Raw genomic sequence first — 19,643 nt, forward strand, 5'->3', positions numbered from 1 at the left:
AGCTGAGTGATGCAGGCTACTGCTGACATTCAACTTAAAAAAAAAAAAAAAAGCTAAAAAGCTGTTTGTTTTAATCCTGGAAAAAAGTCTCCATACCAGATGTGGATCCTTGGCCACACCATTAAGTCAACTTACTTTTCCAAATGCAAACAGACAGTCCGGTGAATGATCTGTTCTTTGAATTGGAAAATATGTCTGTGTCTGTATTAACTAGACAAGGAATTCTGCATAGAAGACTGTACCATACAGTGAATAGTGAATGATTTTGTTGTCCTGGCTGATGTGGCGTTAAATTTCTGTTATATTTATACATCAGACCAATGTTTCCCAACACTTTCAATTTCCATGTTGCACCAGTTGAAAATACAAAACATTCTTTATTACTGTGCAACTGCCTGGTGTCCATACATTCCTCCACTACTGTACCCCACATTATACCTTTAAATTGCAGATGGTGAACAGAGCCAAGCAGAGACAGATGTGAAAGAGTACTGACTTAGTTGAGGAAAAACTGGGACCATGGCAATGGAAAACACAGGTATTGTTGCTGTTGTCCAGTGGTGGACATTCAAAGAGACCAGGACAGATACATACATACACTGATAAGCTTTGGGCTCATGTGTGCCCAAAGCTTATCAGTGTTTCACACAGGTTTGATATTTATTTGTGGTGTTGACCCTGAAAACAGCATTGAATGCATTGTTCTGGCAGAATTTTTAATTTCAACTGCATTTTAGAAAAAGTAATAAATACAAAGATGAAAAAAATCTCTGAGGATGTTATGTCCAAATTAATTCTAAGCGTGGGATACTGTGTATTTACAGTTGTAACCAACTATTATTAGTCTATAAATGAACCCCAAAACATTATCAATTTATTTAACAAGAAAGAATCATCAAATTTACAAATGCTTGTTTCCCATTTCCTGCTAAATAATTAGATAAGATGTAATATAATCACAACAGTAAATCACTGGCTGTCTATCACCAGTTTATGTGGGAGCTGTATGGTATATGGTGGTTGTTGTTAGAATGCGTGAACATCAAGCTGACAAAGCTAATAGCTGGTTTGTTTGTAGGTGTGAATCCTAATTGAGTTGAGGTGTCAGTTTACAATCCCACAACTTTCATCACAGGAGTTGTGCTTGATGGTTTTCTGAGGGCAATATTTGAATACTGTACACATGTGTGTTTTCATGTATAATCATGCCAGTAAGTTTTAGTATGTTTGTAATTCCCTCACTGTCAGGGCAAAACTCAGGTCGCCATATGGTTAACCATTCATTTTATGACTTCACACAAGCCCTGTCCCAAATCCATACTACATGGTAATTCTAAACAGGTTTTGCATTATATAATTTCACTTAGTCTGTAGAGTGGCAAATGAAGTAAGCTCAGAACAGCCAGTTTGCATACTAAAATACACCACACTCAGTACTGGATGTGGTATGGAATTGGGCCACAGCTTTTATTTTAGGGTTAAGGCCAGAAGTATTAATTTCCATCCATCCATTTTTACATAGGCATACAACCTGCAAAGGTTGCCAGTCCATAACAAGCCTAAAGTATATGGACTGACAATGAGATTCACACAACTATGGGAAATTTAGAGTTTCCAGATCATCTAGCCTGCATGCCTTCAGACTATGAGAGGAAACTGGAGCATCTGGAAGAACCCCAGGCTGACATGAGGAAAACATGCATATTCCACAAAGGACACTGCTGGGTGGTGCATTTTGATCCAGAACCTTCTAGCTTTTTGGCAACAGTGCAAACCACAAAAGCCATTACGCTGCCCAGGTTGGAATTATATTAAGGCTTAGGCATGGGGCAGTTGTGCTTAAAGTTAGGGTAAGCCTCCAGAGAGATGAGCCAGTGCAATGCCCTTACAAGTATAGCAGAACAGGTTCTCGTGTGTGTGGGCGTCAGAGTGAGATAGTGCCTGCAGCCACTATCAAACTTTATGACGTAGAAAGGATGTGTCATTGTGTGTTTGCATAGATTTGCCTGTGTGAAGGAGAGGAGATTCATTTGCAAATGGATTTCCTTGATTTGCGTCATGATGGAGGCACCTCCCCTCACTTTCGCAGCCCACTGATCTTTATAGATGTGAATTTGGCTCATTATTGTCAGCAGAATGGCATCGCTCTGTCACTGTATGCTGCAGTGACTACTGGGGATTAGCAGCGTCTGGTTTCACACACATCTAAAATCCCTTCACAGCAGCAGAGAGCGGTAGTAAGGAAGACAGAAGACAAAGGTTATTTGGGTTTTTGTTTTGTTTCCTGTCACATTTATCTTTTGCTTTTGCGATTAGAGGATGTCATTGTCAGACGAATTGTGATATCAAAGATGTGCCAGTGTCAGATGCTTTGTGTGACACCTGCTAACTGAATGAATAAGTAACTAATGAAGAAAGGTCTCCTTATTTATGATTCTCTTTAAATCATCAAATGAAAAAAGATACATGCATTTGCACATTTATCCCCTTTGTACAAAATGCCCATACTATGACAAAGGTCTTTTTGAATTTCTAAATTTATAATCTAAGCTTAGATGATAAACTTGTTGGAAAGGCAATCCTTTTTCTTTTTCTTTTTTGTGGATTTGAAATCATCTTCACAAATAACAAAACATAAAATGTACTGATGAAAATAACAGCAAAATACCTTTTGAATGGCAATGATGGAAATTTTTAATAGTGGAAAAAACATGCAGACAGACATTTACTCACTCTCACAGTCAACATTACTCATAAAGAAAACATACTTTGAATTAATATTTTTTTTAAAAAGACTTAAGAAAACACTAACACGCTGTCGTAGTAAAACACTGTGATCTCTAAGGCACCTCCATTTGACCTTAATTCTGCAAATATTTCCCATTCTTTTTTTGCAGCACAGCAGTGAAGTAACACAGAAATGGGAGATTCACAGCCACAGCACAGAATATGAAATTGGGTTAAAATGTAAGGGTCAGTGATGCAGCACAGGGAAGGGAAACACGCTGTCGCAGCAGCCTCACCTACGGTATGCATTCAAGATGAAGAGATGACATCATCCTCTCCGATGAAGTCATTCCAGCCCGTGTGCAAGAATGACATCATCCTCTTGGTACATGAAAACCTCACATAAAGATGTTTTTGTGGTCCAAAAAAAAGAAAGAAAAGAAAATGAGCATTAATAAATAAATAAAATTGGACTGTTCTCAACATTCTCTATTGTTACCAGCACGGAAGCAAGCAAGCAACGTCCTCCTGTTAATCCCTTTCATTGTTTTTGTTTAATGCAGGATGCCACGATGATCCAGTCTGTCAGCTCCTCTGATGTTTAGCCTTTGAGGTAATTTTGGGGAGGGGTTTGTTTTTGTTTTTTTTTGTTTTTTTGTTTTGTTTTGTTTTTTCAAATATTACCTTACTTGCAATGTTTAGTGATAAAGTAGGACTAGAGCCAGAGAAGGAAGAAGACACCCACATGAATCTGATTTCTGCAAATCATTCACAGATAGGCTGTGGGTTTCAGCAACATGCTTTCAGTGGGTTTTAAGTATCATGACAATCAACCATCTCTCCATCCCTTCACTTTCCTCATTTTCTCAGTCACCTGACTGCCCACACCCACCTGCTCACCTGTCTCTCATTCCCTAATCACCCAGTCCTGATTCCCATTCCCAGATCACCTCACAGTTTATATACCAATCATCTTTTCCTACTCATTTACAAGCTCGTTGCATCATTCATGTTCTGCATGTTGTTGTGCTCATGTCATCCTGTAACCTGTTTTGCTCCTGTACCTGCTACCTTTGAACTTAAATTATCAACATGGCTATACTTAATGAAATGAACTGATGACTATGAAGTATAAGAAAAGCACACACACATATTTAATCTTGCTTTGATCTTGAAGTCCTGTCTCTGAAAGAGCAGCAAAGTGCTGTGCTAACGGTGATATCAGTTCATCATTAATCCCATGTCATCACTGCTCAGGGGCATGATTCGACAGCAGAGCTACAGTATCATCACTGCTGTGTTAAGGGCTTTACACTGTATTAACACTATGAGTCGAATCTGTCTAACAGACAGGCCCCTGTGTCCTGCAGTGTAAAACAGCTGGCTGCCTCAGACAGGGAAAGCCAGTCATGAATAATTCATCACTTTTCCAGAAAAAAAAAAAAAATCCTCACAGAGGGGCTGCTTACCGAGGAGATGATGTCATGCTAGCAAACTGGTTGGGATGATGTCTCTGAAGAGAATGATGTCACCTTTTTATTTTAAATGCATATATGATTCTGCCTGCTGCAGCATGGTCCCACAGACGGGGGCATGTGTTTCCCATGCAGATTAAATTTCTCTGACCACAGAAGAATGCAGTGAAACCTGATTGTACATAATAAGCTGGGAATCTCATCTCACTATCGCTTTAATGCTTTTCTGTAAAATAGATAAAATAAGGTGGGAAATAAGTGCAGACTAAGAGCCATTGTTGGAGAGAGGAATACCTAGTTAACAGAGGTGTGGACTCGAGTCACATGACTTGGACTCGAGTCAGACTCGAGTCATTAATTTGATGACTTTAGACTCGACTTGACAAAATGTAAAGAGACTTGCAACTCGACTTGGACTTTAACATCAATGACTTGTGACTTCACTTGGACTTGAGCCTTTTGACTCGACAAGACTTGCTACTTTCCTCAAAAACCCAAAGATTAAAAAGGATGTTATTAAGGAACGCTCTGTATCTTTCTTTGTATGTGTTCGTCTGTGTGTGTATGTGCTGTTGGCACAACATCCAATCAAATTAGATCAACGTTGTTTTGATCCGACAGCATCCATCCAATCAAATTGCAGGACAACCAATGAAGACGGACTGTCAAACAGCGCGCTAGCTGGAAAAAATGATACCAAAGATAGTTTCGTTCGGGTATAAAAACTACGAGGTGGTCAATAAAAAACGAATTGCAGTATGCAAAACATGTGGCTCGAACTTCGTTCGACATCTGAAGTTGCACAAAGAAAGGTAAGTTCTGAATGAAAGCTTACATTTATTGGCTAAGTAGCTAATTTTTCTTTGCTGTGTAGCTAAATCATTGCAAACACGGTAATTTGTTGCGTCTACTGCGAGTTCACTCCCTTATTCATACCTTTGTTAAGTATTTTTTTAACAGGGCTATGGTTGAGGTACTTATACATAACATTAGTCAAGGTATCACACAGTAGACGGCGGTTAGCAGCAACGCATATTTTAGCCACCTACAAAGAGGCAAACCTAATAAAATCAAGGTCACTTTAAATGTGCGCTATATTAAGAATATGTGTACCGTTTTAGCTTGCTGTCAGACGGATTTTTCCGACAGGAAAACAAAGTTATACTGCTCGTTGCTCTTACTCTCTAGCAGTCCATTGACGAAAAAACAAGTTAGCTTGCACACGTGAGTTGCTGGTCTACGTGCTGCAACGTAACACACTAAAATACAAAATATATTATCACACAATGTTAAGATTGATATTAATAATATGAGTAATTAAGAGTAGTTTCAATACAGTTCATGTGTTGCTATAAGGGATGTTCTGACATCTGTTTAATATGCTTACCTCTTACATAATATATTATTGCTGTGTGGTTAAAAGGACTCGAAAGGACTTGAAACTCAAAGGTTAGGACTTTGGACTTGACTTGAGACTTGTCAATCTTGACTTTGGACTTGACTCGGGACTTGCCTGTCTTGACTTGGGACTTGACTCGGGACTTGAGGGCCAAGACTTGAGACTTACTTGGGACTTGCAAAACAATGACTTGGTCCCACCTCTGCTAGTTAACCATTGGCACTGGTTTCAGTTATTCTCTGAAAGGAACACTCCAGAGATTTAGCATTTAATTTCCTTAAAGTTAGGAGACTTGTCCAGAGGCCATATATCCTGGATTTCAGTTCCTAGTACACGTCAACTTCCAACAACACTCAATCCTACACATCCTATAATGCAACTCAGTGGTGTCTTATAGCAGATATGTAAATACCCGTGTTTTTCGAACTCCTCATTACTAGTTTGTGAAACAGACTTACTGTTATGAATATCTAGCTGCTAAGAAGCATCCGAAATAATTTTGGAGACACCATTATGATTAGTTAGTTAGTTAGTTAGTTGTGAGACCTGATAAATCTCCCTCACCCCTTGTGTTTCTGCTGCATATCCCCTGCTTTGTGTTTTTTGTTTGTCCCGTTTGTCTCTCTAACTGTGTGTGTGTGTGTGTGCGTGCGTGCGTGCGTGTGTGTGTGTGTGTGTGCTCGCGTGTGCATGTGTGTGTGTGTGTGTCCTCCTGTGTGGGCACAATGACCCAGTTTCCCTTTCCTGCCAGTTCTCCTGCACACCTGCAGATAATCATCTCATCAACACTACCTGAAATCTGCTGTATTTAAAGACAGGTCCTGCACTCCATTCTTCCCCACTTTACCTTAGTGGTATAACAGTCAGCCAGCTCACCTAATGTTACAAGTAGTTTTCCTCATGCAGTTTTCCCATTCCTGTGCCTCAGGCTCACCCGATCTACCTATTTGTCAGTTATCATGCCATACTCTCTGCCAAGCCAGTCATCTGCTAGAGGATTTCCACTCTGCCTACTGGTTCTGCCTGCTCCATTCTGAAATGTCCAGACATTCTCCCAAGCCTGCCCTGCTCAGCCATCAGACCTGGCTCATTCCAACTGTCAGCCCTCCATCTCAACTTACAGACACCAGCCAAACTCCCTTGATTTATCTCACCCCATGTGTCTTGCGTTCAGAAACAGAGCTTAAAATGTAACTTGATTAGGTCTTCCTATGGCAAATGGACAGATTTGTGTAAGTTTGGTGGTGTGTCCCTTTAAGACTTGGCCTACTGCTGTCTGAAAATTCAAAGTAGGTCATTCTCGGGAGTTTGTCAACCTTTTGGGACAATTCCATGGAAGTGGCCAGTGAGAGAGAAAGGTGAAAGTACTGTGTGTAGGGCCAGTGAAGCAACGTTGAAGTAGCTAGTTAGAGCCAATAAGTAGATGTGAATGTTGTTTTGTTTTGTTTGTTTTTTTTGTTTTGTTTTTTTTTTATTTGGAGGGGTGTACATTTGTTTTACTTTTTTCTGACAAGAAAGTACAGTTTGTACAAGTTAATCGTTTTCTTTGCCAAAACCTAATACTGACAGATGTGACACTGATCCCAAAAGAAAAGAAGTCCTGGCAGCTCTTGAAGCTCAGTTATTGTTACACTGAGAGTTTCAATCCATGTTTACTGGAATTTATTGGAAGTTATTACCCTATCTGCCCTGATCATTCTGAACATGCAAAATTGTCTTTGTGTTTGCTATTTTCCGATTTGACGCATCTGGTTTTCTTGTTGCGTTTCCCATTCAAATTTTGTATCATAAAGCTCTGTGTTTTCATGTTTGTGGAAAGTCTATGTACTGGACATCCTTATTTTCATTGGCAGTATGCCCAGGGTCGCATTATGAATATCCTTGTTACTGAGAAATTCTGCTGCTTCAGTCACACTGAAAGAAGTGTTCAGACTGAGATCTGCAAAGGAAAACATGAAGAAAACAAGGCAGACTAACACCTCTGCCCTTTTCCCAAAAGCTTTCTTACTTCACCCTTTGTTTTTCAAAAGCACGTAATCACTAAGAGCTTCAGTCTGATTTCAGCTTTGGTCAGTACATGCTTGTTTATATCAAGACTTAAGGTCATCATCATATAAGCAGTGTGTGCTGACAAAGTTTGAGAGTGATGTCTTTTCCAGAGTACAGCTGTATCACATGTCCCCTCCAAAGCTACTCCTGCTGAAATACAACCTAACTCTGCATTTGTCATGAGTTCTGCTAAACTAATTGTTTCCTGGTTCTACCTGCATGTGTTTTGGACAGACCTGATATGAGTATTCATCTTCTTACCTAACGCTCTGAAAAAAGGTTCCACACAAGTAATTGTGAACAGTTATTTATGAACTCCCAGTATCGCAGTAACTTTTGTGCTATCAGAGTACATGTAGTTCACAGCATCTAGTGGCAAGTGAGCTACAAGACAAACAATTGTGATGATTCTTCTACTTGACTTATTTTGTGCTATTTGGACTTTTTATGGACATTTTTTCCCGAAGAAAGAAACAATTCTGGAGGAAATGCCAAAGGTCGAGCTCAAATTGTGCACTCAGGAGCTATCATCTGAGCCGCAGCCAGCATCTAGCTGCCATTAGAGGAAGTGCCAGCTTTAGGCACATAACAGAGTTGCCATTAGGGATTGGAGTATGTTTTGATGTTTATGTTATGGTTGATATTTGGTAATGAATACAAAAAAAAATTGAAAACCAAATATATGTTATCCAAATATAAAAACTTAAAGGAGAGAATGTGTTTATGCACAATGGGTCAACTGTCAAAAGGTAACTGTAGCTTCTTGATTTCCACCCACACCACCACATATTTCCACTGGACTATTTTTGTGTCAAATTTATGTCTATTTCCTGGTGGGAAAAATCTCTTCCTTGGAATATATCTGTGCGTTTCAAGAATTTCTGCTAATTTCACATATTTTCATGAGGTGATGCAGTATTGTTCCACTGTTCAGTGTCTGTCTATTGAATTAACAGAAAACAGAGCTGTGCAGAAGACACAGCACCTGCCAGATATCAAGGCCTGTGGGAGAAGAGACTGATGAGGAAAATGTCAGGGAAGCAGACAAAAAAAGAAGTGTGAGTCAAGGTAAAGTGTGCAAACCGACATTTGGCAAAACAACATTTAAATTTTGGCAAAATTTCACTTTTGGTAGTGATGTAGTATGACAGTCAACTGTTGGTAAGGTAAACTGAGGACATTTTGTCCTGTCCTCACTTTCTGACACACCCTAAAAGAGTGAGAGTTAAGACTTGGTTTTAGGGTTGAGGTCAGATTTGGGTTTAGGTTAGGGTTAGGCATTCACTTTTGATGGTTCAGGTTGAGGTAAGAGGCTGGGAAGTGCATTGTGTCAGTGAGTGCCCTCACAAAGATAGATGTACAGACATGTGAGTGAACAAAAACAGTCTCGTTGTGCAACCCTCTGGTCTCACAGGAGTTAATGAGAAAGCCACAACTAATAGATTTAATGGGTCTTATTAGTGAAAATACTCATCAGCTGGCACAAACACTGGCCTGGAAAACACAAAGTTCTGTGTTGTTGGGGTTTTTGTGTGCACAATACAATATGTGAGCAACTTGTATTGATGCCAGATGTGAGTAGATAACATCTGGTAGTGCCACCACCGAGGCTTAAGGCGTGTTTTAAAGATTTGTGGGATACTTCTGAACATCAGAGACCAAAGCAAAGAGCCCAGGGTGAGATGAGCATTTCTTATTCATCTTATGGTCCTTTTTTGTTTCTTTTCTTTCCACCTCGCTCTCTCTCTTCTCAGCATCTTACGCACACGCTGACATAAACCCACACCAGCCTCCAGCAGCAGTGAGTGCGCGATGATGTGATGAAACACCATATTGACTGTGTGCTTCTTCCCTGCTCTGCCATAAATGCATCATCAAAACACAATGGAGTCACTCATAAAACCACAATCACTGCAACTCCCTGGGATACAATCTCCACCTTGTTTCTGTACACAGACACACTCATACAGCCAACTGTTCTGTCACTTGTTCCACACCAAGTAGATGATGTGCACTCACATAGCTTCCCTCTCAACCTCTCCTTTGAGAGACTAGTAAGATTATAAGGGAATACTTCTTCCCAGGCAGAAAACAAATATGGAAAGAATTAGAGAGAAAGGCTGAAAGGGAGAAAGTGCTGAGGTGTCCCAATGCCAAGCTTGTGCGTCATCAGATTTTATTATCTAAAACCTAGTGAGCCATCCCCTTTCAGCCAGTACAATAAAGTAACAGCGAGGGAGTTGCGTGGGGGACTGTCATCTGGTGACAGATTATGGCTGTGCTTGTACTGCCGTCACCTTGATTTAATTTTGTGACTTCTTTAAAGACAAACTGGGTTTTAGAGGAAATTGTGAGCAAATTTAACAAATTATTCCTTCTTAGCTCTTTTGATGAGGATGTTTTTCTCAGAGAAACAGAAATTTCATTGTAGTAGTGTGATGGAATTTTTCGAACGCAATCAAAAGTGTTCATTTCCTGTTTTTAAATTATCAGTAACATCCTACATGGAACAGAAATTGTTTTATCTCTTTCAGCTTTCTAACAGAAAACTGTATCACACGCAGTGGCCTCATACATTCACTAAAAACTCACAAGTAAGGTGTCTTCAGATACAGCTGGGACTGATCTAGTTATCTTATGCAACAAGGAAATCAAGACTTCCTTAGAGGCTTTTTACCAAGGAAGCTGTGACGTCGCTTGCACTTGTGAAGTGAGGAGTGTTGTTGCTGGAAAGCCTTAGACTAAATGTGTTGTCACAAATGTAAGAGTTTTTCTTTTGTGGAATGGTTTTGTATTTAAAAGGGGTTATTTAATACCTGCTAAATTAGCAGCAAACAATTCTTTTTTTAAATAATTGATGCTGGCATCAGCCTTTCAAACACTTCACTGGTCCAAACCTAAATGGTTGGAAGATTGTTTATGCAATGTCTTAGATGAATCATGATTGACCGTGATACACTGAGGAGTTCAGAAGGATGCAGAGATTCAGGAGTTTGGTTTCATACTAACACAGGAGCAACGCGTGGGGTTTCCAAACCCCTGTGACTCTCACATTTCTACATGATTCCCATAACACCCCCCACCACTCACTTGTGTCAGTGCATGCTATGATCTTTTCATTCAGCACCCACTCAGACTAAAGCAGTCTGCATCAGTCAAGCAGCAGGCAATAACATCCAGCCGGCTCACTCTTTGAGTCATACCCTGCTTCTTAATGTCTTACAGCATCCTCTCGGCAGTGGAGAGAACATCAGTCTGGCACCTTGAGCCATTCAAGTGCTTTTGTTGGTTCTAAATGAAAGCTCTGAAGTCATAAAGCCTGGTTGGTAAGAACCGTTTGTGTACCCTAAAGCAACGTTTTGGGGTTTTTTTTTCAGTGTTTTTCTGAATGAAAGCACTCCAGTCGGCTCTTTTTGATTAAAACCCCACCTTGGATGGGGCCATAGAATAATACATACTGTTTTGTTTATTTTCCATTGAGAAGCTTTCACAGGAAACATAGTTTGAGTTGTTCATTTCCAGTCAGCCACAGATAAACTGCTAAAACTCTTTAGGGAACGATCTTGGTCGTACTTTTAAAATAACGTTGGCTGTCAGTTTGAAAAAGGAAATGAATAGCAGACTCCAATGTTCTGATTCAACCTGACTTCTCCTGGCAGACTTTATCATTCTTTAACAGCATCACGTGACTTCTTCCCTTGCTCCCATCTTAATTACTTTGGCCACAAGAGGATTTTGTCATTTGAACATAAATATTGTCATTTTGGGGCATTTTCTGAAAAGACTGATGCTCTCTCACATGGCCACTAGATGTCGTTTAACAAACTACAGGGCATGATAAGATGCTTGCACAAACTGTGGGGTCATTTTCCATGGGAGGAAAGTCTCAAAAGTGGGATTTAATAAGCAAAATGACTGCACATAGTTCATCTTATGTTTCTGAAACTGCTCTGTTTTTTTCAGCTTTCTGTTCCAGCCACATTAGTGCAGGCTGACCTTTCCAGCAATCTCAATAGATCTAGCACTCAGTCAGAAACCTGTGCCTACGTTTGTGCGTGTATAAACACATGCCCATGTGTGCATTTGTCTGTGTCTTCATGTTCTTTAATAAAAACAAAAGGTTGTCACAAAAAACAAAACACAGCACATCACAAAAATCCACCTAAATAGGAAATGAGGGTGAATTAGTGTGAGATAAACAGGAATGGTGAGTGAGTGCTTGTATATGGATTATAAATGAAGAGCTGAATAATAAAGAGAACAGCGATAATAACAGAAAATGGAAAAAGTGGAGAGGAGTGAACCCACCAAATGAACCAAAATGGAGAATTTCATTTCACAGGAAGTCAGGGATGTGGATATTTTCTAATAAGTGTGCAAGTCTTCCTGGAATGTTTTCACTGCTGTACAGCTAAAAGCATTATTATTATTATCACAAACTACAAAACAACAAGTGAGGCAAACTAGTTTGTTGACAGACCCATGGCTCCACAACATTTTGGTCATGATGAGCTGCTCGGCCCTGTTGATAGTGTGGATCCAAGCTGGTGATGCAGCCAGACTGACCATCAGCGAGGAAATCAGCATAATGCACAAAAAGACAAAACAATTGGGTATGGCTATCTAACTTATATGTAAGACCTGTGGGGACTCCTGCAATGTTAGAATCCGATAAAGTTGAAAAGTCTCTGTAATACCTAAAACCCTGAACCCTCAGCCGCTGTGGTATTACATGAGATCTGCTGATTGATGTAAAGTGCAGTCAATCCAAGGACATGAAGCCTAAAGAAGAATGTTTAGATGTGCAAATGTGACTGTCAGTGTTTTTGTGCATCTCTGTGTTAGCCCAGTGCATGCTGGGATAAGCTCCAGCTATAAATAGCAATAAGCAAGTGGATGGATGGATGGACCCTCTTATTGATAAAAGCTTTTTTACATTCAGGATTTACAGTGAAATTGAAAGAATAAAGACCAATTTGCAAATCAGTATCTGGCAGGGTCAACACCCCCCACATACACATTAAAACAGAAAGTTTTTAAACATTTTAAATGATTTTCTTTTTATAGATTAAGTTGGCCATTCAATTATATTCTAGCTTCAGTGATTCAGAACGCTTGATTCAGTAAATGGAGCATTTATTTCAAGGAATATCTTCTGGAAATGAATTGCTTATAAACTCAAACAACATAACTCTAAATCAAATTACACGGAACAAGAAAATTATAAGGAAATAGGCAAGTGAAGTAGATTACTGTTTCATTTCCCAGTGTAAGGAGAATTCTGCATCCTTTATTGAAGTCCAGTTGTGTTTAAAGTCTGATGTTTGGTTATCCCTAAAAGAAATATAGTTAAAGGATTATATATATATATATATATATATATATATATATACACACACACACACAGTATATCTGAATTTTCCCTGCAGAATGTGAACTGCCCCCTTAGGTTATTCAATCAATAAGTTTGTGTGATTTATAGGTTTGTGGCCTGAGGTAGAAGGAGCTGAGATATACAGCTCTCATTACATGCAAGCAAAGTTCAACTCTTTGAGTGAAAAATGCAGAAAGTTTGAAGTCAATAACTTTAATAACTTTTGTGGTATTAGGGTGCTAGGTTTTCTTAAATTGATTCCTTCTACAGTAGTCCATAAACTTATCACTCACCCTTTGTACCTCAGTATCTTTACTGGTAAATACAGCCCTGCTTTAAGAGTGAAAATGAAGATCATCTGGCAAAGCACAAGGCTAAATAATCATTTACACTTTAGCTCCTGTGTAAATTCAGCCCTTAAGGTCCACCTGAGCCAACAGCACAGCACAAAAGCCCCTCATCACCATGGAGACCTCTGTGACCATAATCTCACCTTTTGCTCTCCTAGTTTAAATAAACCAAATGGTCAAATAGGCAGCTAAATGCCTCCTCCAAAACAACCATTGATGTTAGCTCTGACATAGATTGAAAAATAGGAGTCTCAGTCTCTGAGAATCTAGTACTGGACTGTCAATCGAAGATAGTCTGGTTGGTTTTTGCCTGAGGCTTGTCTGAATGTGCGTCTGAGCACCTGATCTCAGCTCGCTGTTTTTTTTTTAGTGAAGCCTCAGAAACTAGTCTGAACATAAGGGCTGTTTTCACTGTTGTGGAAAAAAATGGACATCTAAATAATTGCCAAATTTACTATAAGAAAATATACAGCATTGGTAATGCTCCTATTTGCTAGAGTCAGATGAGAAGATCAATCTCACCCTCATACCTGTCTATCAAATGTGAAGTTAGAGCCAGCAGGCAGTTAGCTTAGCCTGATTCTGTCTGATGTGTGAATGATGTTTTGATTAAACTTGACTTCCTCTCCACGTACACTTTATTATTCTTTAACAACATCACCTAACTTCCTCCTTTGCTTCCGTTGCTAAAGGGCTTTGTTTCCTGAACGTAAACATGCAGTTTTAGGACACTTAAAAGCCTACTGCTGTCATTTCTCTGTCGTGTCTCTTTAGAAGTGTTGGTAGGCCTATTTTTAAACTTTGGAGAAAGCCCGGGGAGTTGCTTCACCCCTGTTTCTAGTCTTATGCTAGACTAAGGTAAACATGTCCTGACTCCAGCTTCATACTTACTTCATACAACACAACACATGAGAGACCTCCTTATCCCACTCTTGGAGTCACAGTGAGCATCCCAAAATGTAATACTTTTCCTATATACATATGGCATATGATATGGGCTTCTTAGTTAAATCATCCACAAACAAAAGAATCATAAAAAAAGAAAGATTCCCCCGACAACCATGTCCTCCTCAGCTTCGATTTATGACTACAGAAAAAAAGAATACCAGTGTTATGATCTCTGCGTACTGCCTCATCAAAATTTAAAGGAAAAAACATGGAGGTGGTGGAGCAATTTGAAGGTAGAAAGGTGCAGAGATACAACATTTTATCATTGCAAAGAGTTTCTGATTATTGATAAGAAGAAGGGAAGCAGAAAGACAGAGAAACTGAGCGAGGGAATATTGCTGTTTCAAGGTGACAGAAGAAATAGACTGACGAAACATACAAAGTTGAGTCTGCAATGTTTGCCTGTTATTTCTTCTCACAAACAAACAGCAACACCAGAACAACTCCAGTGACTCAGGATCAAAACAATTAGAAAACTGGCAATGTTTTAATTGTCAGTTTAGGTTTGAGTCATCCTGGGCAGCTTGTGTAGGGGGGCCATTCATCTCACAGCTTTTGTTGAATGTCTTATGAAATATTGTTATGCTATGAAAACTTACTCACCAGCTGCCTTGCACCTGCAGATTTCCAGAAGTATGACATGAAAAGTGAAGTTCCAGCTGATATCCTGAACATTTGTAGAAGCGGAATAGGAGCTGATATTTTGAAGTCCCACGGGCGGACATCTTTATGTGGAGCAGTGTGTCTCTAGGCATGAGGGGCTATTTCTGATACATGGTGTCAAAATACACACCAATCACTCACAACAGCATACACAGGCCAGGATGTGCATGCATGTGTTTGCACTACTCTACTGTGATACTACAGGTGTGTGAGCACTGCAAGTGCAGATGGCGTGGGGATTAGATTTTTCTGGATAAAATCCATCTCTATTTTTGTGTGCATATACATGGACTGGAGGTGTATATTTGTAGCTGTGGGAACAAAGAGATTACACAGAGCCTTAGAGAAAACAAGAGGTCAGTGACAAGCCTACCTTCTGTCAGAGGACGCCTCAAATTTTCCCCTCTGTGTGTGTGTGCATAGTATGTGACAAATGATATTTGATCCCATAATTCCTCTGACGCACTCCTTCCAAGAGCTGCCTTTGAGTTGCAATGTCACAACCATTTACAACAGCACCCTCCCTGACCCACATTGATCCTGACCAGGTCAAAAAACAAACTCTGGGACACAACCACACTTTATTAGTGAGATGGGGGGGAAACTCTATAACAGGTGGTCATTTCATTCCAAATACAAAAATAAACCCTGCTTGTTTAACGTGGAGGGCCCTACAGACATGAACGATAAAGCTGCTATAATCAATATTTTTATATTTAACACATTGCATCAAATGATTATGTGTAATGTGAAAGGGGTCATTCACAATGATGAACCCCTCACGTCTACAGAGCATTTTCAGCTCATTGTTTTGATTTTCAGACACACAATTTCACTGTTTTGGTTCATTAAATTATTTTCCAGATACAGCAGGCAGCTCTTTTCAGAAAAAAACAAAACAACAGTGTACACTATCTTCTCAGCACCAAATAGCTGAGAGACACAACTGGTGAATAGCTTTGCAGCTAAAGAGTTGGAGTTGGTGGAGATCAAACAGAGCTAAAAGAGAGTGAACATTTAACCTGGTGAATATTTGAATTCAGGTAGGACAGAGCTTTTTGCACTGTCCCCAATAGGCCAGAATATCAGGTTTAATTGTGCAAAAGCGATGAATCAAAACTCAAGATTAAACTTACATTATGCTGCCCAGAAAGACACCAGCTGTGGCAGCAACTACTACAAAAGGTGACTCTCTTGGAGTCAAAGTGATAATTAGATCGATCCCAAAGAAGAGTCAGCAAAGTATAGCTCCAGAGGCATATAGCAACAAACCCCGACAACAGTTGCACTATTTTAAAAACAGCTTTTAAATGCCTGTAAAAGTTATTATTACAGTGCCATTGTTAGTTTCCATCACAGCTGCAGTTACATGTAACCCATGGCTGTAAAGCGGCAGGGCCAAAGGGGAGGCTGCTATTTTTAACCTGCCAGTAAGATAAGAAAAGTCTGCTGACCACAGCAGAACAAGAAAGTTGACCTGCATGACACCTGAAGTGGTTTGCAAACATCAGTCTAAAATCATGACTTCTGCTGCTATAATGGCTTGATCTTTCTGAGGTATGATCTTATATGCAAAATCTAAAATGACTGCACATTTGAACATACCTTTTTTATGGCAGGTTTTTACGATGATCAAGTTCCTGTGCAGTAATCATCAGGCTTCCTTTGACAGTAAGATAAAGCTCATTAAAGGGGCAATAGAGCAGGGAATGCAAAAAATAAGATTGAAACTAAATAAAATGTTCTGTCTCTGTTTCCTGTGTGAAATCTTTGCACCCGGGCAGCAATATCTCAGTGTCTTGACATGCCAAATGTGCGCTCCTATTCTTGCGAACACACACACAAACACACATACCACAACAGCAGTTTCCTTCATTCTTATTGCATCACATGGGACATGTACGAAATTGTTTCCCTCCATCAAGTCAGTGCATGTTGTGATGAAAGTTTAGATAATATTTTATGATTGGGAAATCAGAGCACATTTCTGTATTAGGCATGTTTAACAGTATTAAAATGGCAAAGGGAAGTGTATTGCGAGGAAATATGTACTGTAGGTGGGTGACTCAGCACAAAGAAAGCAACATTAATGAAACTATTTTCACGTACGGCTATGATAATGAAACCATTTATCTCCAGAGGTACTAGAGACATAAAATGCATGTCTTTGGTTTATGATAACCAATGGAAATGCTCCCCAAAACATGATTTGTTTTGGTGGTCAACAACCCACACTGACCCTCAGTATTCCTGCTCAAACATTAGCTTATTTTCAGTCACTCACATTATCAGAAACCCACTAACAAAGAGCCTTGAGAATGAAATGAGTATATCTGCACGGGCATTTCTGAGTCTGCAGTGGCTGCATTTTAATGACTGGGCAATGGTGCTGCACTTGAGTGATTATTAGTACAGCAGAGAGCACAGGTCATGGACAACAAAACTACAATGCCACTGGCACTTAAGAATACATGTTATGGACTCAACTTGCCTGTCTCATGATGATGACCATAATTAGAATTATATTGGCAGCAGAAAAAAAACAGAAGCAATGGATTTTAAAATAGGCTGCTGTCCTGCTTTTTCCAAAGTGTCGGTTCCTTCTAAACATTATGTTTTATATTGAGCTTTGGCACTACGGAGAGAAAAGTTCCTCTTTACTGTACTGTACTTTGCATTTCATGCAAATTAGCCAATGTCCACAGGAGGGTAGACTAAATAATATAAACATAAACTGCTGTTGTGAACATTATAACCTAAGTGTATGCAGGCTAAGCTGTGATAAACTGTTCTGACAGTCACCAGTAAAACTTATACTCAAATCCTGGCATACAATAAAACAGACACAAACACACTTCCCATCATCAAATCTAAGGGCACAGTATCTCTTTTAATGACCATTCACTGGAGAGGCCATGTGAAAGCATGCTATTTCTTTTTTTTTTCTGTTACTAAAGAGTTCCCAGACTTGACGAGAAGCATCTCTGGAGACAAGAACATTTCCCAGCCGGTCAGCTGACTTTAAGATAACAACAGTACAGTGTGTGCTCATTCAACAGCTCCAAAGTTAGCTCTTTTAGAAGACATGTTTAATTATGTTGACTTGAGCAGAGTAAATGCATTGACATATCCAGTTTCACAGGAACACAGTAGCACAGTCAGTAGCAGGACATTGCATCAGGAGGTCTTTAATCAGGTCCACACTGGACCACTCAGGGGTTAAGTGTTTTCATGGGTAAATTGACAGTAGTGGCTGGCAGAGTGAGAGGCATTTTTTATTCAGTTTCCACCTTCACAACTTTACAGTTTCTCTGGGTCAACAGTCTTGATGCATAAAAACAACGTGCTCTTGGTTAAATATCATCTGCCGTTTTGTGAAAGAAAGGGCCACCCTTTCCAGGTAAACCTTGAATTAACTGAAGGCATGGTTTAACACTGCCTCTTCAAGAACAGCATGTCAGCCTTTAGCTTTGCTTCAAATCAATCTAATCGAGGACATCAGTGTGAAAAGGAAGCTTGCATGCTTTTATTGTCCTGTGTCCTTATGTGGTCAGCTTCACATATGGTCAGACCCACTCCTCCAAATGTAACATACTGAGGCAACTTCTATAATTCATTTTAGGAGTTATTGTTTTTTTCATACAGTTTCACCATTATCATGCTCTTTTTAATTTCATTTAATCCAGAATTACTAGCAGCACCTTTTAACCTTTGAGGTGACTCCCCAGAATATTCTACATACATCAAGATGATATGCCACATCAAGTTTATTTGAAACTCTGTGTGTATGTAACAGCTTGACATCTAGATGAGACTTGTTATTAATGGTAAAAAAAAAAAACAAAAAAAAAAACATCAGCATATGTTAATGGCCTACATCCATCAGCCCTGAGTCTCTCTCAGGAAGTACGTAAGCACTGTCAGCAGAGCGAGTTAGAGGAGGGAAAAACTGAAGAGTGCAGCAGTAACCTTATTTTACAATGAATCACTGATTGAGGGGGTTATTTTCAATTACCCTAAATTTCCTTCTGGATAGTCAAACACTGACACAGCAGTCCTGTTTTTCCCGGATCTGGGCCCAAAGGGAAAACTTATCAGCCCCCTAACTGGTCACATATGAGAGGAGTTTAGCATGAGTAGTGAACAGCTGCATTGTAAGGCAACACATTGTTATAGTCTGTAATAATTAAAATGCAGTGCAGAAATCCTGCACCACCACAAGCTCAAAGTGATCATCTGATGAAATCACTATTTGTTTAGCATCTTCTGAAATGAAAAGGTTGTCACAAATGAGCATGAGGGAATGAGGGAAATGAGCATTTGTGCATTCTCAGTGATAGGCATGACATGTTTTCCACCCATGCAGGACATTATTATTATTATTATATTTTTAATTATTATTATTATGATTACTATTTAAGAAAAAGTCCAAAAAGTGCAAAATTTGAATACAAATTTATGTGGAAAAAAAAGAAACTTTTTTTTCCTATCATCTCACAACCCTCATATTGCTTTGTGACCCTCTACAGGGGGTCTGACTCTCAGGGAACTAGTAGACTAAAATGCCTAAATGTATATATAGTGAAAACTACCTTCACCAGCTTCAGTAATTTATATACTAAATCACTGATGCACCAGTGACATACTAATAATGTAAA

At 39.4% G+C, this 19,643-nt stretch overlaps 1 protein-coding gene across 1 annotated transcript in view; it reads right to left on the bottom strand.

Annotated features, from left to right (window-relative positions):
- The window catches only part of lepr (leptin receptor), a 40,228-nt gene extending 25,185 nt beyond the window's left edge, over positions 1-15,043 (bottom strand). Inside the window, exon 1 of the mRNA XM_041039960.1 lies at positions 14,926-15,043. The gene's annotated coding sequence lies outside the window, so the exon portion shown is untranslated. The remainder of the gene's footprint in view (positions 1-14,925) is intronic.
- Between the last annotated feature and the right edge of the window lie 4,600 nt (positions 15,044-19,643).

The sequence above is a fragment of the Toxotes jaculatrix genome, chromosome 6 (assembly GCF_017976425.1).
Source record: "Toxotes jaculatrix isolate fToxJac2 chromosome 6, fToxJac2.pri, whole genome shotgun sequence".
In the NCBI taxonomy this organism is placed as follows: Eukaryota; Metazoa; Chordata; class Actinopteri; family Toxotidae; genus Toxotes; species Toxotes jaculatrix.